At 57.0% G+C, this 20,856-nt stretch overlaps 1 protein-coding gene and 1 pseudogene across 3 annotated transcripts in view; one reads left to right on the top strand and one right to left on the bottom strand.

Annotated features, from left to right (window-relative positions):
• The window catches only part of LOC132591053 (leucine-rich repeat and fibronectin type III domain-containing protein 1-like protein), a 34,385-nt gene extending 25,942 nt beyond the window's left edge, over positions 1–8,443 (bottom strand). The window contains exon 1 of one of the 3 annotated variants that reach the window (XM_060263932.1): positions 8,276–8,443. The gene's annotated coding sequence lies outside the window, so the exon portion shown is untranslated. The remainder of the gene's footprint in view (positions 1–8,275) is intronic. The other 2 variants (XM_060263935.1, XM_060263931.1) reach the window with 2 other exon arrangements.
• Positions 8,444–19,766: 11,323 nt separating this feature from the next.
• LOC132591054 (U2 spliceosomal RNA) lies at positions 19,767–19,848 on the top strand (annotated as a pseudogene).
• The last annotated feature ends 1,008 nt before the right edge of the window (positions 19,849–20,856 follow it).

The raw sequence follows: 20,856 nt of genomic DNA, 5'->3' as shown, positions 1-20,856 counted from the left end.
CCGAGAGGGGCAAGCTCAATACCTGCAGACTGGTGGATGCCGACGTGTGTGTGTCCATGGAGTCGTGATGCGCTGACGGTTGGCGGCGGCTGTTCTTGGCCCGGCAAGCCCGGGCGATGTGGCCTGTCTTTCCGCAGCTGCGGCAGTCCAGGTTTCGGTACGGGCAGTCCCTCCGCTCGTGGGGGTCGCCGCAGCTGGCGCACCGGGAACCGGTGGTGGCGGTGGCCCTCTCCGTCGCTCGTTGTCTCGCGGGGGCCCGTGTGTCCGCTCTTTGAGGCCGCCGGAGCTGGAACGCTTCTTCCTCTGCTCGGTCCTCCGGCTCCGTTTCTCCCTGGTGGACTGCCTCCCCACGTGGCTGGCCGTACGCCTTGGTGGCCCTTTCGAACGCCGTCGCCTCGTTGAAGGCTTGTTGTAGGGTGAGCTCCTCTTTTGCGAAGAGCTTCTGCTGCAGTCGCTCGTCCCGGAGGCCCCAGACAAATCGGTCCCTCAGGGCTTCGTCCCTCTTGTCGAAACTGCAGTTTCCGGCGATCTGCCGAAGGGCCGCCAGGTAGACCGCCGCTGTCTCCCCCGCCTTCTGGTCCCTCTTGTGGAAGAGGAACCGGCGGGCGACGATGGACGGTTGGGGCGAAAAGTGGCCCGTGAGGAGCCTCACGACCTCTCCGTAGGTCCTCTCGGTCAGCTTCGCCGGAGCGGAGAGACCGCGTGCGATCTCGAAAGTTTCTTCTCCACAGACGCTCAGCAGGACGTCTCTCTTTCGGTCGTCGTCGTCGATCAGGTTCGCCCGCAGGTAGCACGCGACTCGTTCCGTATAGGTCTCCCATCTCTCGGGGTTCTCCGGGTTGAATTCCGCAAGATGGCCCGTCGTTACACTCGGGTTCGCCATGGTGGCGGCGGGCTGTGCGGTCCTGCGGTCCCCACCTTCCTCGTCTCCGGCCAGGTCTGGTTCCCCTCGGGCGGCCGGACCTAGCTAGATCCCACCTTCGTCGCCAGTGTAATGTACTGGGAGACGAGTCGTGGTGGAAGCTTATTCTTTATTCGCTGGTACATTACAGAACAGAACAGACGCGGCCGGGTCCGCTAATTTATACATGCATCCCGGAACATCCCCTTCGCTGGCCAGCCCAATCCTGGCCAGTTAAACTTCCCGCCCTTGGTCTGGATTGGCGGGGCTTTTCCCGCGCAGCGCACGGCGACCTGAGTGCGCCCTCAGGTCGCGCGGCGCTTGCGCTGAGTCCGATACTCTACACACGCAGAGCAAAAAGCATGGTGTCAGGATGGTCCAGCCTCTGCAGCCAGAGGGGGCGGATGGCACAAGAAGGCACATTCCAGCTGCATGCGCATTATCCTAATTGGCTCAGCAGAGCTGCTGAAATGCCCTTTATTCTGACTGGCAAGCCACACAAGAGCCAGGACCCTGCCAAGCTCATTCCTGATCATTATTTCTCCCATTTGTGCAGAGAATTTGTGGAAGGTGAAGGAACTGGGAAGACGCTCACGGCTCTGCCAGCCACCTCCCCACCAGAATGCTTTGCTCACGAGTCACCAGTTCCTGCCACCACAAGGGCCCAGCTGACTCAGCCAGCTGGCAAGGAAAGGTGGAAGCTGATGCATGCCAGCCACCCCCACCCCCCACCCCCGCCTGGGATCCAGGACAAGAAGTGCTGAATGCCTCAAACACAGAGCAGAGCATCTGCTTGCACAGCCAAATGTCTTCAGGGGGAAGAAAGGGGAGAAGCTCCTCAAAATCCCACTGTGGATTGGTCTCCGTCATTTCCCAGGTGGCATCCCACTCCCAATGTGCAGCAGAACAGGGAGACACCAGATGCTGGGAAAAGGGGGGGCGGCTTGATCCCCTTTGCTCCCAACAGGATGTGGACACTCAAACACTCCCCCGCCCCCCAGCACAGGAAGGGCCGGTTACATCCTCAACCTCATTCAGAGCCAGGTGGGAGGAGGAAATCATTGGTTATTCCACAGGAGGCGCAGTTTCTACCAATTCCCTCTTCCTGCTGCAGATCCCCGGCTGGCCCCTCTTTCTGTTCCGGAGGGACCCCTCTTCCCCAGGAGCAGCAATGCAGCGGAAGGGGGGAAGCTGGGTTCTGCTGCTGGAAGTGCCTTCTGTCTGAAAAGGCCAAGCTTCACAAGCCACAGACGGCAATGCAGACAACCCCTGAAACCGCTGGACTCTCCTGCTCTGCTCAGGGCAGATGCGTGTCTGAGAACAGATGGGGGACGGAGAAGCACATGAGCTTCTAGACGAAACAAACACACTGTGTGCAACTGAAACCAGAATGGGAAATGCACAAGAAACCCAAACCAGGTGCAAGTCCACTGTTCAGAAACCCGCTTGGAAGGCCCTGCAGGCAGCCCCAGAGTCGGCAGCAACAGGAAGCCAGCAGCTCCGGACAGCAACAGAGCAACAGACCAGTGACCCTTCCAGAATCAGCCGCACGCATTCAGAAGCGGGTGGGTCCAATAAGGGGGGGAAACGCTGCAAAGGAAAACAGGACTGCCTTTTCCAAGAATACACCGCACTGCAATGGCTCACATCGAGTGCAGAATCCCAAGAAGGGCCCCACTGCGAGGTTTGGGCACTATGCAAATTTCAACTCCATCTATTAATTGGCAGGTGATCAATCAGCTACGGCTCTTGATTGACAAGAGCCCCATGACGAACAGGTGGTGCAGAAGAGCCACAGCCCTGAAACAGCCTGAGAAGAAATCTGCTCTGAGACGGGAACTGTGCCAAGCACCAGAAGCCTCCTCCCCCGCCCCCCCACCCAGAAAGAAGAGAGTGAAAAGCCTGGCCTGGGGGAGGGGCCCAAAGCCACCAACACCTCCTGGAGAGCAGAGGGGGGGGGCTCTATTACATTCCAGGCAGGGGTCCGGAGGCTGCTCTTGGCACCCTTGAAAGCAATTCCTCCCCCCCCCTCCCCCACTTCCCGCTCAAGGATCACCAATGGCTCTCTAGAAGCAGCTCCCCCCCCCCAGCAAAGGCATTTGCCAAGAGATCAGCTGCTCCCCAGGCCCAATTCCAAGTACCTAGAAACAGATACCGCTGCAGGCACTGGGGGGCTTCTTCTAAAGCCAGCCAGGAGATAGGCTCTTGCACATCTCATAGGGCAGGCAAAGGAAGGACAAAGAAAGCGGGGGGGGGCATCATGGGGGCACTGTTCAGCACTGCTGCTTTGGCTTGGCGGAGTGGAGTGGAGGGGGGGGGGGTCAAACGCTGACGTTTAGTTACATCCCCCCCTCCCCGCCGAAGCAGGCTCAGGGTGGCTGAAGCAGTGAAACCAACTCCAAAAGGCAACAGAGGAACTGTGGAAGGAAGAGAACCATGTCTCATGCTCAAGGACAGCACAGGTGCCCACACCCTTTTCCTGGGCACAAATTGCTTTACCTTCAGAAAGCATCAAATACCTTCCCTCGTGCCCATTTTGGGGCATCCACCATTCCTGGTTAATACTTCTGGATCTTTGAGACGGGGAGCCGGCCAGCTTGCTGTAAACCCGAAAGGGTCACCATGGAGTGCAGCCTGTCCTGCACACAAACCTCATGAGAGAACTCTCAGCATCACGGCCTGGCTCATGCAGGAGAAAAGGAAGTCCACTCCAGTCAATTGCAGCCATCTGAAAACACCCAGAAGATCCCAACAGCAGAGCCAGAAAGGCCTGGAACTGCCTGTGGAACATCCTCAAATAAGGGACATTGGCTGGGCTGGATGAGCCTTGTCTTGATCCAAACCCATTTCCATTATATTTTAATGCATTCCTTTTTTTCTAATGGCAAACTAGAATGATGTTTATAATGTAGAGAATGATTTTTATAATATATGTTAATGTTAAAAAAGTGAATTAGGTGGAGAAGAACATCACTCCTTTGGTTTTACCTAGATTTGTAGCGAGAGCAATTCACAGGCAACTTTCATTACCTTTTATTGGTTTCCCACACAAATGCTCTCCAGACCAAAAGGTCTTCCAATTTGTTTATTACACTGTTTTGCCATTTGATCCTAACCTTGTATCAGTTTACTCTTAACCCACCAGCTGGATATATTTCTGCTCACTGTACCCCATTGAAGAAATATGCATGCATACGAAAGCTTCCATTCTGAATAAAACTTCGTTGGTCTTAAAGGTGAGAGTGGACTCCTACTTTGTGGAATCACAAGGTGTTTCCCTCCAATTTACTGCCCTCTTGCCCCCTGGGGAGGGAGATGCCTCAGGCCAATGTCCCCTTCTGCTCCACAAAGCAAAGCCCCTCCTCCCTCTTAAGGGGATGAGCAGGAGGGGCTTTTGCTGAAGGGAGGTGAGCCCTGCCAAGGGGTGTTTCCTGAAAAGTGGAGATGACACAACGGCAGGGATTCCACAGAGGCCGGCAATTTTCTAATGCTGAAAGAGTTCCTAATTATAGTATGTGCAGGCAGGGCTGAAAACAGTGTTCTAAATAAGAAAAGGATTCTTTCTTCAACAAAGTTGCCAAGAAGATGCAAGAACACCCAAAGCAGAGGCCAGCTGGCCCCAAAAGCCAGAAAAAGCGAATGACAAGCAAGACTGCCCAGAGGTCCTCACAGGGTGCCAGCAAAGGAGGCCCCTCTTAAGAACACCCAAATGCCACCCCAGTCCCTAACCTGTCTAGGCCCCACAGTCAGGCTCCAGAACTGACTCTTGGGAGAACCACTCACTCCTCAACAGCCAGAACTCTCCACAAGGCCGTGGAGTCCAGTAAAAGCCACCCATTCCCTCCCCCTATGAGCTCTCTGGCCCCCTGTCAAGTGTGAATAAGCAAGGACACACACACACATAGATGGAGTGCCAGCCAGTCAGGGAGGGGAAAGGCCCTTCGCCCTCCCCATCCAAACACGAACCCACCAGCAAAGGCAGGGAAAGTCTTGGTACTGTTGGGGTAAGAGAAAAGGAGCCCCCCACTCCACCCCACCGGGCCCCTACCAAGCAAGGCCTTCTGCAGATTCTCTGCCCTGGAAGGGTGGGGTCAGGGGGCCCTGCATCAAGAGAAAGCCATTGCAAGACTCCCTCCCCCCACCCCACCCCACCGGGCCGCAACCAAGCAAGGCCTTCTGCAGATTCTCTGCCCTGGAAGGGTGGGGTCAGGGGGCCCTGCATCAAGAGAAAGCCATTGCAAGACTCCCTCCCCCCACCCCACCCCATCGGGCCGCAACCAAGCAAGGCCTTCTGCAGATCCTCAGCCCTGGAAGGGTGGGGTCAGGGGGCCCTGCATCAAGAGAAAGCCATTGCAAGACTCCCTCCCCCCACCCCACCCCATTGGGCCGCAACCAAGCAAGGCCTTCTGCAGATCCTCAGCCCTGGAAGGGTGGGGTCAGGGGGCCCTGCATCAAGAGAAAGCCATTGCAAGACTCCCTCCCCCCCACCCCACCCCATCGGGCCGCAACCAAGCAAGGCCTTCTGCAGATCCTCAGCCCTGGAAGAGCGGGGTCAGGGGGCCATTGCAAGACCAGTCCCTGCAGAGGCCTGGCAGCAGTCAGGGAATGAGCCCAGCCCCTCCTTCGGAGCTGACCGCCCCTGCCCCTCTTGGCTCACCAGCCTCTCTCCCTCCCTTCGCCGCAAGGTGAACAAAAGGCCAGCTGGAAGAAATGCACTGCTCCACTTACATAGAGCGCCTGAGAGGCACAGAAGATACACTGTGGAGCCCAGCCAGGCCAGGCCATGCAAGAGGCCATGAAGAAGCAGTCCAGAGAGGGACAGAGCTGGCCCTGGTCCTGCACGAAGCAGATCCACCAAGCCAGGGGACGCCTTGTCTGCTGACCCAGCAGGCTGCAGGCACAAGCAGTCCCTCCCTGGAGAAACAGGAAGGCCAGCAGCCTCGGCCTGCACTGCACACCTCTCTTGGTCCTCCCAAGCACTGAGAGGCACAAAGCAAGCCCCAGGAACCCCAGAAAGGCGTGAAAGGCGCAGCAACAGCACTGGCATCTTTTTAATTCATCTTCAGGAGAGCTGAAGGGAACCCTCCACCCACCAAAGACAGCTCTGAGGCCTCCAAGTGACAAACTTGGGTACAAAAAGAAAGAGCCCAGAGCAGCAGGAAGGAGCAGAGCTGCAGAACCATTAGACAACTCGGTGCAAGAAGGAGCAAGGCCAAGGGCCGTAGGAGCACAAGCAGGTTTGGAGAAGAGTCCAGGCAGCCAACCCACAGCTCCCCGAGCTACTCCCCTCATAGCCTGGAGCTGGAGAAGGGGAGGGGACCGATGCCTCAACATGCCACACCACTCTAGGACATCCTCAGAAGCACTGAGAAGAATGCCCACTCCCTCTGTGGCAGGAGGAGGGGAACAAGCACTCAGTCACCTGGTGCCAGGCAGGGGCACCCGCCGCAGCAGCAAAAGCCCCCCCTTCTGAGCCCAGCCCAGCCTCCTCCTGCTCCCAGCTACAGCCTGTCCCTCTCCCCACTCCCACCCCCAAAAGACTGATTCCGACCACTTTCTGACTGAGCATAAGGGGAAAGAGGGGGCATGAGCCTCCCAAGGCCCTGTGGAATTCGGCAGAGAGTTCCACCATATGAGGACTGGTTCAAACAGTGGAGCATAGCGCCCTCCCAGGGACATAGTAGAGGAGACAGTCCCATAGATATGTGGGTCCCAGACTGCTCAAAGCCTTAGAGGTCATAACCAAGACCTTGAATCTAACTCGGTACTCAGCCGGAAGCCAGTGCAGCTGGTGCTGCACAGGTGGGAGAGGAAGGAAAAGTTCTCACTATCCGCTTTCTCTACCTCCCCCCCACCACCAACGTAATTTCAGCAGCCTGTCATGTCACACACACCCCCTTAGAGCCCTTTTCTCTAAGGTGAAAAGCCTTATCAGCCTCACCTTTTTGGGAAGGTCAGGGAAGTAGCTGGAATTATTGTGCTACAAGACTCCAGCCAAGGGAGCTCAGAATTTCTTTATTGTGGTTAAACGCCACAAAACGTCAGTCCCTAAACCCAGAGACATCTGGGTAAACTCTTCTGGAACATTCCTGCAAGCAGCAAGGCCCTTTCTGAAATGCCGGCTGCAAGAAGCACCAGCAGCAGTTCTGCTCTCTCAGCTCCCAAGTGCTCGGAAGAGGGATGCTGCTGCGGCCGCCAAGGAGTGGGGGCGGAAGGGGGGAGCTGAAAGGCAGTCCTGAGTCAGGCTTCTGCCACGAGCGCAGCCCCAGAGGTGGCAAGACTGCTCTTGCCTGGCTCCCAGCAGCACCGGACACCCTCCCTCCCTCTGGCACCACCTGTCAGGAAGACACCAGGTCTCTGGCAAAGGAGGGCCCTGCTGCAGCCAGGAAGGAGGGAGGTCTGCACCAATGTTCCTTCCAAGCTGCAGTCTTGTGAGCAAAAATCCTACTTTGTGAGCTCCTGCATATATTAGCTTGCTCTGGGGGCGTTTTTCTTGAGCTGAAACAAAAATGTGTGAGCCAGAGGCTAAAAACCTGCTATCTAGCTCACACTAACTTAGCCTAGAGGGGACACTGGGCTGGCCTGCTTGGGGGCACGGGCTGCAGCAGGCCAAGTGGGCCGAGAAGGCCCCCCAGCAGCCCCACTCGAGCAAGTCCCCCCTCGCGGCAGGGGGCGCGGGTCAGCCTTCCTGCTCGACGCACACCTGATGGGGCTCTCTGGCTCCCCCCTGTGGTCGGCGAGCGAAGAAAAGAGGCACAAGGTGGTCCTCCCCGCCAGCTTCCCTCGGGACCGATGTCCTCCTCGGCTCCGCCGTTCCCTCGCCAAAGGCCCCGCCTGAGCCGCAGCGCGCGCCCCGCCCTTTGGCACTGGGCCCCCTCCTCCCCCCCCCGGCCCGAAGCAGCGCGGGCTCCCCAGCCCAGGCCACCCCCTGCCCTGCCCTGCCGCCGCCGCCTCCCGTTCCCGGCTGCGGAGGGCGGCTGGAGCCCGCCGAGCGCCCGCGAGCAGCAGCAGCCCCAGGCCCCGGCCCCGCCGCGCCGGCCCCCCAGAGCACCAGGGAGGGACACGCGCTGCAGGCCCCCAAGGAAGGCCCGGCCGGCCGGCCAAGGTCAGGACTCTGCGCCGCCTCCCCCCTCCTAAGCCACCCGCTCCCCCAGGCCACGGAAAGGCTGCCGGCCGGGGAGGGAGATGCGGCGGCGGGAGCCCCGGGAAGGAGGCAGCAGCCAGCCCCGCGCACACCTGCAGGGGCGCCGCCGCCCGCACTCCCCGCCTGGCGCCCGCCCAGCCCAGCCCAGCGCGAGCGGAACGGGGCCCGGCGCCCGGCCTCGCCCTCCTCCCGCTGCTGCTGCTGCTGCTGCTGCTGGTGCCGCGGCTCACCTGGGCGGCGGCGGCTCTCCTCCTCCTCCTCTTGCCGGGCGGTCCAAGCGGGAGGCAGGCGGCTTCTCTCCATGCGGCCACGGGCGGCGGCGGCGGCTCCCTCCCTCCCTTTCCGGCTGCCGGTGCGCGGCGGCGGCGGCGGCGGCGCCTCCCTTCCCTTCCCTTCCCGTGGCTGCCGCAGCCGAGCAGGCGCCGTGGATGCCGCCGCACATGCCCACTGGGGGAGCCCGCCCGCTTGGCTCTCTGGCCGCCGCCGCCACTTCTCCCGGCCCCGAGAGGATTCCCTTCCTCGCCCAGCCCCGCTCCCGCCGGGAGGGCCCAACGCCACACAGCCTCCTCCAGGTGGGGCCTGGAGATCTCCCGGAATTGCAACTCCTCTCCAGAAGGAAATGGCTGCTCCCTTCCTCAAACCCCCTCTTCGCCAGCACTTTTCCAGCTCGCCCCCCCCCCCCCGTGCCCCACACGCACACTCTGGGCGGGCCTCCTTTGCCCACAGAGCGACTCCCTCTGGACCTCCCCTTTGCCCGGGAGGAGGGGGGGCAGCAGCAACCCCCCCCCCCACACACACACAGACAGTTGTGCTGCCATTAGCCCATCCATGCCCGCCTGCAGCTGTTGGGGAGACCAAGCCCCACCCACCCCCTGTGCTCCCTCCTTCTTTGTCTTGCAAAGCAGACTCTCTCTGGAGGCTTCTCTACATCTCTGGATCCAGTTGGAATTCTTTGCAGGGGGGGGGGCAGTAAGTAGAAGGGTCTTAGGAGCCCCCTGGCGCAGAGTAGTCAGCTGCAGTACTGCAGTCCAAGCTCTGCTCACAACCTGAGTTCAATCCCAGTGGAAGCTGGGTTCAGGTAGCCACCTCAAGGTTGACTCAGCCTTCCATCCTTCCGAGGTCGGTAAAAGGAGTACCCGCTTGCTGGGGGGGAAGTGTAGATGACTGGGGAAGGCAATGGCAAACCACCCCCATAACAAAAAGTCTGCCAAGAAAACGTCACACCCCATGGGTCAGTACTCCCTTTACCTTCAAGCAGAAGGGTAGTGGTGGAGAGGTACCTGCCAGTAGGTGCAAGGAAGGCATCTGGCCATGGAAGTGGGAGGAGGGAGCTGCTCCAAATGCCCTTGCTGTATCCGTTCCTTGGGAGCCAGGAGGGCCGTCTGCGGATCTCTGCACACACGTCCACAGGCACAGTTCTCGGCTGGCTTGCTAGGAAAGATGGGCACGTGAGGGGCTCCCTTCCCCGTGGAAGGGGACTGGTGGGGTTTCTCTGGTCTTGTCTTGCCAGGGGTGAAAGGTTCCACTGCACAGTGGACTCAGCAAGTGGGGAAACCCAGGCCTCCAAAGATTATTCCAAAGATGCCACAGAGGTCAGGGCTCTTTAGCCTGGAGAAATGAGGACTGAGGGGTGTCTGATTTAGAGAATTAGGCTTGGGATAGAGAAGACAGAGGAAGTCCTTTTCACAAGAACTCCTGGGCACTCAGTGAAATGAAGGAGCTTTGAACAGGGCAATGGAGTCCCCTTCCCCCAAAGAGTCACACACATGTGGAATTTATGGCTGCGGGAAGTGGTGGCAGCTACAGGTATAGACGGCTTTGAGAGGGGATTAGACAAACCTATGGAGTGAGTGGCTCTTAGGCATTCTGTCTGGGGCAGTGATGCCCTGTGCTCTTTGGGGGGCAACAGTGCTGGGCTGGATGAGCCATCGACCTCATCCAACATGGCTTCTCTTATGTCCTTAGCTCCCTGCTTAGCTCCTGAGATCTGGGACGGTTGGGCTGGCCCGGGTCATCCAAGACTGGGCGCACAGTGCTAGAGCTGCAAAATGAAAGCATGCAGAAGTGCTGCCTGTTGTTGTGGGTTGTTTTGCTCACTCTGGACCCCCAAGCAGTGAAAAGAGTTCACAAGTTCAGCATGCAGAGGGAGAGAGAGAGAGACCAAGTGATTGCAGATGCCAGCTTGGAAGGCCTTGGAGCAGCTCTTTTGATTTCCAGGCAGCCTCCTGGCAGTGCTGGTCAAGAGGAACATTGCCCCGCCCCCCGCCCGGCACAGGAGACACCCCACAATGGAGTCTGGTGCAGAATTCACCCAAGCCACCTAGGGAGGGGCCATGGGGGGAGGGGGCTGGTGGCTGTTTCTGCTGCCCCCCTGCATGATTTGTACCCCACCAATCAGCTGAATTGCGGCCCTTTTGAATGGCATGGGAGGGGCAGCAGCTGCTCCTGGGCGCCCCTCCCATGTGATTACAAACATGCAGGGGGGAGAGGGGCAGTCTGGGGGTGAGGAGCCTTCCAAAACTGTCAGGGGCCAGGCCCCGTGGGCCCCTGGTTAGCTACAGGCCACACCCCTTTTGCTCCCCCAAAGAGAGAGAAAGTGGGGGAGATGAGAACTTCAGAGACGTCCCAAAGCTCCCATGCCCTTAAGCACTGTCTCTCCGGGGCACCCCAGAGGCTTCAGTTCTGCCCGGGCAGGGCACGTGTATCTGCTGAGGGCCTTTGGCCATGCAGAGGACCTGGCCTCTCTTTGCTGCAGGGAAGACGACCCAGGGCTGGATCAAACCCTATGGAGGCTCCTAGGCAGTCAGAATTTGGGGGGTGGGGCTTGCAAATTATCTCAGAGTTGGAGCAGCCCCCTGCAGCCTGCAGGCCCCTTCTCAAAAGCCCCTTGGACAAAGCTGCGGGAGAGGCAGAGAGAGGCAAACTTGGCAATGACACCAGCAGCGGTCACACCAGGCAAGTTGGGCAAAGAGCGGCTCAGTTGCTGGCTGTGCGTGCAGTGCAGGCTGGGAGGGCTGCTAGCAGGGGGGAAATGGGGGGGAAGCTGGCCCTAAAGATGTGGGGGTCTATAGGTCAGTGCCTACTTGGCCTAATTGTTAATGCAGCCCTGAGAGGCCCCCCAGGGTTCCTGCCTGCTCCAGAGCTTCCTGCCTGCAGGGGGGAGGAGAGGGGGGGTTGATGGAATTAGCGCCACTTCCTTCGCTCCTCTCACTTGTAGAATGCCCGTTTCTGACTGTCTGTCCCAGCCTTCCTGCCCCATGAGTGCGCTTTTGTTGAAATGGGCTGAAGGGGCTGAAATGTTTGAGGAAGTGAGTGGCTTTCTGCTTTGGCTGATGGGACCCAGAGCCCGTGGCACCCTGCTGCTGCTCTCTCTCTCTCTCTCTCGTGGCACTATCCAAGAGTCAGGTGTTGCTTGATGGGGCTGCAGGAGCTCTGAAGAGGCTGGGCAGCTGGCTGGTGCAATAAGCTCCTCTGTGTTTTGATCACGATGGGCAGAAACGGTCCAGGTGAGAGGCAGGCAGGACCCCGCCCCCCGCCTGGCAGTGTTGGCTTGATGCTTGGAGGACGGGAGTCCCCGCTAATCCCCTTCTGCTCCAGACTGAGCCAGCCTTCCATGCCAACCCTGTCGTGGTGGATCAGAGGGGCTTCTTATGAGCCACAGGAGTGCTGCAGGCTATGCATGCTTCCTGGAGCCATCTGGGGCAATGCTTAGTGGAGCCAAAGGGAATCTGGCCCTGCAGAGAAGAACAGCCATCTGTCTCCCAAGCGTTCTGGCGGCACAGAAGGGGGGGACGCTGGCTGCTTCTCTGTCCTGCTGCCTTCTTTGCTCCGTGGGGGTGCGGGGGCTGAGCTCCCCTGCGGAAGTGTGCTCTTGGGCTCATCCTGTGGGTGCAAAGAGGGGAGGGCCCCCACCTGGAGAGAGGGCCAGAAGTCCTCTTCCGGGATAACTTCTGATCCAGCCACGTGGTGCAATCCTGCCCTAAATGAGGACAAACAGTTGTATGTGGCTGGGGGGCAGCCAAGGTCAGGCATGCCCAAAGCCAGCTCTGGTCAGTTCCCAGGCAGGGTGTCGCTTCAGTCTGCGGAATTCGACTCCAGTCACGGATCCCTTGCAGTATAATCTGGAGGGGGGAGGGGAGCTGAAAGCATTCCAGGAGCCAGCCCAGCCCAAAGGGGGCCCTGCAGCTGCCGGCCTCTACAGATATTGGGTGGATGTGTTTACACCACAGGGCCTCATGCTGCCGTTCATGGGCCCTTGGCCCTTTTGCCCTCGTGGGTCTCTCCCCCTTCCTCCATAAACAATATTATGAATTATATTTTATGACTGCATTGGCATAAAGTCAAATATAATCCAGGCTGGGTTATATTCATCATCTCAGATGTTGTTCAGGTGTGTGTCTGTAAATTGCAAATCTACTTTTAACTTATTGACATTCATTACTCTCATAGTCAATGCTTTGAGCCTAAGACCCAGGGGAAAACATGAAATGGCTGGGCATTGTGAGCTTTTGTACATAAATTGCTTCACGTACTGGTCAGCCAATGGAGAAAATTGAGGCTTTGCTCTGTAGCTCCAGCCTAACAGCATGCAGGACCCTGTCAACACCTGAAGGAGTCACAAACTGAATCCAAAGACAGCTAAGGGGCTCCAGTTCGTATACAAGTCATGGGCCTACTGGTGGACCTCCTGATGGCACCTGGGTTTTTTGGCCGCTGTGTAACAGAGTGTTGGACTGGATGGGCCATTAGCCTGATCCAACATGGTGGACATCATCAATCTGCCTTTGGAGACGGGGTGTTTCCAGAGGGTCTGGAGGAGGCCATGGTTGTACTGCTCTTGAAAAACCCATCCTTGGATCCTTTAGATCCAGCCAATTACTGCCTGGTCTCAAATTTGCTGTTTCTGGGTCCCACTCCAGTCCATCTTCTGCCCTAGCCATGGGGAGGAGACTGCGCTGGTTGCCCTGATAGACAGCTGGAATGAGGTGGGTCTGCACTGCTCTTATTGCTTGACCTCACAGTGGCATTCGACACTTCGGACTCACAGCTTCACCAGTGTGGGAGTTCTTGGGGTGGCCCTTCAGTGGCTCTCCTCATTTCTCCATCGGGCACAGAGGGTGGTGCAGGCACCCCTTATTATGTGGGGTTCCTCAAGGGGCACTCCTCTCTCTGATGTGCCCCCCTTGCCCAGCTGGCAAAGAGTTTCAGGTTTGGGTGTCATCGATATGCAGATGACCCAGGTGTTTCTGTTGTTGGGTGGCAGGTCAGCCTCTGTCCCACAAAATTTGGCTGAGGGATTAGAAACCATGGTGGGCTGGCCAAAGAAGAGCAGGCTGAAGCAGAATCTGCCAGACCGTGGTCCTGTGGCTGGGGGGAGCGGGAGCAGGATTGGCGTGCTGACTCCCAGCTCTTGATGGGGCACCATTAACACTGTGCCATCTGCCACTGGATGCCTCTTTCAGTGGGGGCCCAGGTCAGGCATATTGCTAAGGTGACGTTTCTGAAGATGGAAGAACAGCAACTGGCTTCTTTCCTGCCATGCTCAGACCAGGCCACAGTGATCCATGCAACAGCCACCTCCAGACTCGACCACTGTAACTCGTTCCATGCTGGCCTACCCTTGGGACTGACCCAGAAGCTCCAGCAGGTCCAGAATGCAGTGGCACATATCCGGCTGGCTCCTGGTGGAATACTGGGTCAGGTCCAAGGTTCTGTTTTTGACCTTTAAGGCCTTGAGCCATCTGGGACCAATGTATCTGTGGGGTTGTCTCCTCCACTACGTCTGGTCTACTCTACTATGTGCTCTACTAGTAACACATTTCTGGTGATCCCTGACTGAGGAGGTCTGGCTGTCCCCAGTCAGGGCCCTGTTTGTGCTGGCCCCGACCTCGTGGAACTCTCATCCAGGTAACATCAGGGCCCTGCAGGATCTTATGCAATTCCACAGGGCTTGTAAGGCAGGGATGCTCCACCAGCCTTTTGGCCAAGGGCAGCTACAGTCTGCTGCCCAGCTGGCACCTTCCATTTCCCACCCACCCACCACAGACACTTTATACATTTTCTTCTGCCCCTCCCATGATGACGCCCCGGAAGGCCAGAAACATAGATAAAAACCCATAGGGGGTATTACCTGGGGGGTTAATGCTTTTTTTAAAATTGAAGTTGTTACGTTATGTTGTTTTTTCACTTGTATGCTGTTTTATAATACATGTTATGCATCACCCAGAGCTGGGATAGGGAGAAGGAGGAGGGAGATATTTCTGCTGTTTGAAGATAATTTGTCGAAGCCAAATGTGTTTTGCAAGTTGAACCTAAAAAGCAGAAATTAACCATGCACAGGAATGCAGTCATGCCTCATAAACTTAATTATGTGGGGGGTATTAATAATTTGTTCTGAATGTCTGTGCTTTTAAGGTGGAATTTCTAAGCAGTGTGCTAAGAAGGCAAGGTATATACATTTGTAGGTGGCATAACTGTGGGCTTTCTTTGGGGTCATGGCTTTTCTGAATTGCCTTAAAATGTACTTCTACTCACTTGTAGGATGAGTTTGAAGTGAGAAGAAGAAGATTGCTACTACTTTGAACTCTGTAAATTGCTCAGAAATTGAGTTCACAGCAGCTGTTTTGTATTCTGCCCCGGCTGCAAGACTTCAGCCTCGCATTTGCCAAATGAAGGCATTTGTGATGCTAGCATTTCGTCAGTTTCAGTACAAAGTTATTCTTATGAATAAGGTACAGACAAGACTCTTGTAAATGGGCAGCCAGGAAAACTTTTAAAATGTTCTCCCACAGTGTGGTCTTGCTTACTGTCATGTCTGTGACCTTTAGTTTGTCCCGTGCACATGGTAGTATACATATTTGCAGATCTCAAAGTGACCAGGGCTGGTGCGGGGGAGTGGGCAAAGCAGGCAGTCGCCTAGGGCACCACCTGACCTAGGGGTCACCACTGGGTGCCCCCTCCCCTCCCAGACACATGACTCTGGCTCCTGCCCACTGTCCCCTCTCCAAACTGCCCTCAACAAAGCCAAGCCACCCCCCTCTCCCCCCCACCTCATCCTGTCCCGCCATCCTCCTTCCTGCACCAGCCCTGAAAGTGACTATTCTAAAGGTGAATTTGAAAAACCGGACACCGCAGGAGACTGCTGAGAGACCACTATAGCTGCTGGCCAATTCTCACCTTTTCCTAGGAGCATTATTAGAGGGGTTCCCAGCCCCCCCCCAATTTCTGGGGATCCCCTCCCTAAATCCCCCATGGCCCTGCCTCCATAGATAGTGACAATGGAGGCCTCTCCCTCCTTGTGATGTCACGGGGCCCTGCCTCTGCCCCAGCCCCACTCCCTGCCTGCCTGCCTGGGGGCAGCTTCAGTCTGGCCCTTCTTTCCTCCAACTTGCCTGTTCCGGTGGTGGAAGGCCTTCTGTACACCTCCTTCCACACCTCACTCCTTCCCTTTCTCCCCACCCCCCTCAGGAAAAGGCAGCTGGGGCTAGCTCAGGGGCCTGCAAGACCCTTCTGGAAGCTGTGCCATCAGAGTGCATTTGGCACAAAGAGTGAAGGCTGTTCTGGGAAGGATCAAGACCAAACGGAGGAAGGGGTTTGCACACCTAGGCCTGACCTAGCCCAAGAGGTGTCCAAGGAGGGGGGGAGTCAAGGGCAGAGAGCTGCCTCGCAGTGGTGCTGCCACCAGCCTCTTCCTCCCGCTCCTCCCTTCCCCACATGGGGCTCCGTCCTGCCACCTCAGCTCACAGAAAAGGCAGCTGCAACATATTTAGACCAACTGAAATCAAATGAATCAAATGTCATTCACTTAAAACCATTAAACCAGGATGGTACGAAAGATGCACACAGCAAGAAGGAGCACAAAAACCTGCATTTCAGCAGTGGCATTGGGGGGTCCGTGACTGCAAGGAATGTGATGGCCATAAGCGTAGATGGAGGGCAATTTGTGCTGGAGAGGCTGCCCATGGATGACTGCCTGCCACGGTGAGTTAAAGAAGCCTCCATGCCAGAGGCCGCAGAGCTCCGCACCCAGGACTAGGGGGCGGCAGGGCCGCAGAGTCCTCCAAGGCAGCAGGCCACTCTGTGGAAGAGGCGCCTGGGCTGGAGGGAGCAGCTGGGCTGTCCTCGGGTTCTTGTCGCATAATCCACCTACAGACCCATGCTACAGAGGGGAGAATCAATCTTCATCTAAAAACCTGAGAGAATCAATGAGTCTTCAGTTGGTTCTGGAAAGCCAACAAATCTGGTGCCAGCAGGCCTTGGATTCAGTGGGAGCTCACAGGAGCACAGCTCCTGAACCTTTCTGAGAGTTCCTCCTCCTCCTCCTGAGAGTTCCACCTCCTTGTCTATTGAATAGTTGGTGCAGCTGCATAACAATCCCTGGATGAGCTCCACCACCTGTTTTTCTGCAAAAAAACCCCTGGGTGCCAGAGATAACTTCCAAAGATGGGGTGCTACAACTGAAAGAGCCCTGCTTCCAGCTGTTGCTAGTCCCAGCTGCCCAGGGCGGGAGTAGAGTCACAGACATTGCTCTCAAAGCCTGGCCAGAGACATATAGAAGAACTCCTCTGCCCATTGGATACCTTGAGCCCTGACCTTTTAAGCCTCAAAGGGGGTAACTGTCAGCTGCTCTCCCACATTTTTCAAAAAATCTGGTCCAGGAGACTTCCCCCTGTAGAGCCATATGTTGTTGCTGAAGGCCATGGCAGGGCAAGTGTGAGCGAAACCAGCCAGTGTTTGCCCTTGCAGCTCTGCTCCCCACCCCCCCACCCCCAAGCAGTCCTCTCTGCTCCCAGCTTCAGTCTCTGCCCGGCATTTTGGCGAGGAATAATCTGTAAAGTAATTGTGGTGCTAAGAAGTCATGTCACAATCTGTGCCCCTGAATATTTCATGAAGGTCACAGAAAACAGAAGATTCCCTGTCTGTCTCCTCCTGGAAGTCTTAACGAGGAGCTGGCAGGCCGCTGGACTCTGCCCTGGTTTTGGCAAGCCAGGAGGGAGCAGTTGTGCCCATGCCATCCTCCCTGCCAGAGCCAGCCAAAGCAGGTTGTCGCTGGCACCCCACTCCCAGGGGCAGCGCTTAGCCCTTGTTGGAAGGCGGAGAGCCAGAGGCTGACTGGACTTTTGTCACAGGTGGCTTCCTCCAGGGCAGTATCAGATCCTGGGGGGGGGGGGGGGAGGGATTCTGGATGTACCCAGAACTCAAGCAGACCTTAAAGGAGACCAGGAGATCTATGCCCACCAAGGCTGGCCTCTTCTGATCGCAGGATGTAAAGCTGTATGGTTCAAAAGGGCTTGCTCAGCGTTCTCCAGGTTGCTGTGTCACCCCAGGTGCAGAGGTGAGTGGGGGTGGGTCTCAGGAGGGAGCCTCTTTCTCCCTGCCTCTTCTGGCCCCTAAACCTGACACTTGCCTCTCATGCGGACGGACGGACAGAGACCTGTTGTGCCCCCACCCCCATCACGGTCCCAGGTCTGGGCTGAGGACTGGAGTGGCCTGCTGCAGGGCTTTGGTTGGACCAGGAAATTGCTGGAGGGGAGGGGTGGTACCTGGGGGTTCAGGGAGGGGAGGGGCCTCAGCAGGATATTCTGCCACAGAGCCCCCCCCAGCAGCCATTTTCTCCAGGGGAACTGATCTCAGTTGCCGTTCTGGGAGATCTCAAGGCCATTCCTGGAGGCTGGCAACCCAACCACAGGCCTACATTCCCCAGGTAGGAGCCAATTAGCACTTAGCAGGTGGAGCCTTTGAGTCAGAAGAGAGGGCATATAGGGGGAGGGCGGATCCCTCTCTCTCCCCAGGGAGGGGCTGGATCTTACACTGGGGGAGGCATTCCTGAAACTAGTAGTCAGAAGGCCAGTAAAGGAATGGTTTGGGGAAACTTTATTGTTTTCCAGCCGGCTTCTTCCCTTTGTGAGCTTTGCCCAGGGGGGTGGTAATATCGCCCCTTCACCAATTCTGGTCCATTTTTGTAACTGTTTTCTGACTTACATACAAGCCTCAGATTCAGCAGGAGCTCACAGGAGAGCAGCTCCTGAACCTTTCTGAGGGTTCCTCCTCTTCCTCCCCACCTACCTTGTCCATTGAAAAGGAGGTGCAGCTGCATAACAATCCCTGGATGAGGAGAGTGGTTCCCCGGCACTGAAATTGTCCTGGTGGGAAGAGAAGGCAACCCCCTCCCCGCCGCCAGCCCCCTGTGGCCCTCTGCCACCATGCTCTGCTCCTCCCCCCCTCACTCACCTAAAATGGCCCTACAGCCATCTCACAGCCCGGAGTGGGGGGCGAGCAGAGCGTGGCGGTGTGTGGGGGGGCGAGCAGAGCACTGCGGCAGGGGTGGGGGCGAGCGGAGTGTGGCGAGGTGAGCGCGGCAGCGGGGGGCAAGTGGAGTGTGCCGGGGGGCGCCTGCCTAGGGCGTTATTTGCCCAAGAGCCAACACTGAGCGCGGGCAGGCAGCCATGCACCAGAGGCTTTGCCATGCCCCCAGCAGTCCTCATTAACCCCTGGAGAAGCCCTATGTCAACCTTTCTCCACTTCTTATGTGATTTTGGGCAGCGGGTGGCTGGCTGGCCTTTTGACTGGGGGGGGGGGCTGCCCAGAAGAGTGAGGCCTACTTGGGCTGGCTAGATCGCTAGAGATCTCTGACTGGATCTCTAGAGAAGGCCCGGGGGGGGGGGGGGATTTCAGTCTTTAAAAAAATTTCAGCACAAAAATTGGAAATTTGAGGGAATACTAAGAAAAACCTCTTGTGAAATGTTTTTAAAGACAGGATGGGCACATTGGAAGCCTCTACAGCTTGTGGTGGAACAGGCCTACTCTGCTCTGCAGGCCCCCTCCCGCCCTGAGAGACTTTTCTCTCTCCGATAACCCACCACCAGGAATGGCCCACTGGGAGGGCCAAGACCTGAGGCCTGGCCTCTGAGTGTCCCGCTGCCTGGTCACCATGGGGACAGTTTACTGCCTTGGGCGCCCCTGGAGAAATGGCCAGTTGCCAACTGACTGCATTCACCCTGGCCCTCCTTTTAAAACAGTGTGTCCAAGATGGTGGAGGTCTGTGTGGTATAGAGAACCACTACCAATATCCAAAATTATGAAGTATTTATTCAAAAGAAAATGTTCACAAACCTACTGTTAGCACAGCACCAGACTGAGCAAGGGACTGAAAATAAACAGGCAAGATTCAAATCCTCTGTCCCTCCCTCTATACTTGACCCATCAGTTCTTAAAATATAGGGCAGGCTCCTTTATCTTAGGAAGTTACAAATCTCAACAGAGTGATCTCTACCTCAAAGCTTCTTCCAGCTCTCCAGGACAGCACATGGCCAAATGGCTGTCTCCCCCCAGACTTCGGTTAAGAGTTCTGTCTGCTCTGATGGGCCCAGCACAAAAGAGACCTTCTTCCTTGTTCATCTGAGTTTTATCACCTCTCTTTCCCCCACCCACTGACCAGGGCAGGCCCCCTTCCACCCTAGTGTTTCTTGGGGCTTCTTCCTGGAGCCTTTCTAGACTAAAGTCCTCCAAATCTTTGTTCCCTGCTTGGAGAAGGGGGAGAGCTTGACCCACCCAGTCTCTCTCCTGCTAGATGTATTAGCATTTAAATAAAGGGGGGCTGAGGAGCACCTGGAAAGCAATTGATGCCCCCCTTCCTGCCTTTTCTCTGCCCAGAGAGGAGGGGGAAAAATTCAAACTCAGAGTGAAGGTTTTGCTCAGTTCAAGCCACCAAAGGGGGGAAAAATGCCTTCTCGGCCTTTTGGCTAAGATCGAAGTGTAGTATCTGTTCTTATCAGTCTTCTGTTGTCCTTTTGACCCAACTCTTCACCTCTGCTGGAGGGGAAAGAAGGGCAGAAGGGGGTGGGGCAGAAGCTGCCTCAAACTCTGAAAGCTACATGGAGAGCTGAGCTCTCTCTAGCCAGGCAGCACCAAAGAAGGTGCCTGGGGCCGAGGGGGCAGCGCTGGGCGGCATCAGCTTTCTCCCAGGGACTCCTGGGTCTGCTTCCACTCTGTGCCTGTACAAAACCAAGGCATTATCCACTTTCAAATTCCATTAACGTATCAAATCTTGCAATGTTATAAGTGGGGACTTTGCAGGAGGTTCCAGCATAGAACTGCATTTGCTCCGTGCCCCGGCCGCACAAAGGGGCTGCTTGAGGACAGGAACCTTTGGCTCCAGGAGCTGCCCCAGTCAGGGCTGGCCCCTTCGGCAAGGCTACCTCCTGGTGCCCCCTTGCACTGATGACATCACCGAGTCACATGGGGGGCACCCACTTTGTGACCCCAGAAGGCCAGCGCCCCGGGCAGTGGCCTAGTTTGCCAGCAGCAGGGCCGGGCTGGCCCCAGGCAGCTGAGTCTCTCTTGTGAGGCCCTGGAGGCTGTGCAGTCCCTCCTCCTTCAAACAGAAGTGCGGGGGTGTGTGGGGGGGGCACACTTCCACAAATCTTCCTGGAGCCAGCAGGAGCAGCAGCCGGCCCCTCATCCCTTGCCTGGGGGCAGGGTGCACATGCCAGTGGGAAGCCAGGGCCAGAGCGGCCAAGCTTGGCCTTCCCTGCTTCTCTGCAGACTGGTCCCTCTGCCGTCTGAGCAGTCAAATGGTCCTTCCCGCAAGCTGCCCCCCAAGCTGGGGCTCCCTGCCCCCACCCCCGCCCACTGCTGCTGTGCAGATAAATGTGACTTCTCTGCTGCCCACACAGTCCTGCTGCTCCACCCTGATCAGAATGCAGCCACTTCTTCCTCCTCTTCTCCCCTGCCCTCTCCTCAGCTGCTTCCACATGTGAGGAATAGAAAAAGGCCTTAGAAAAGAAGCTCTCTGTGAAAAGGAAAATCCTGG

The sequence above is a fragment of the Heteronotia binoei genome, unplaced genomic scaffold, assembly GCF_032191835.1.
Source record: "Heteronotia binoei isolate CCM8104 ecotype False Entrance Well unplaced genomic scaffold, APGP_CSIRO_Hbin_v1 ptg001390l, whole genome shotgun sequence".
NCBI lineage: Eukaryota > Metazoa > Chordata > Lepidosauria > Squamata > Gekkonidae > Heteronotia > Heteronotia binoei.
The sequence above is the reverse complement of the archived record's forward strand: the minus strand, read 5'-3'. Positions and strand labels throughout refer to the sequence as shown.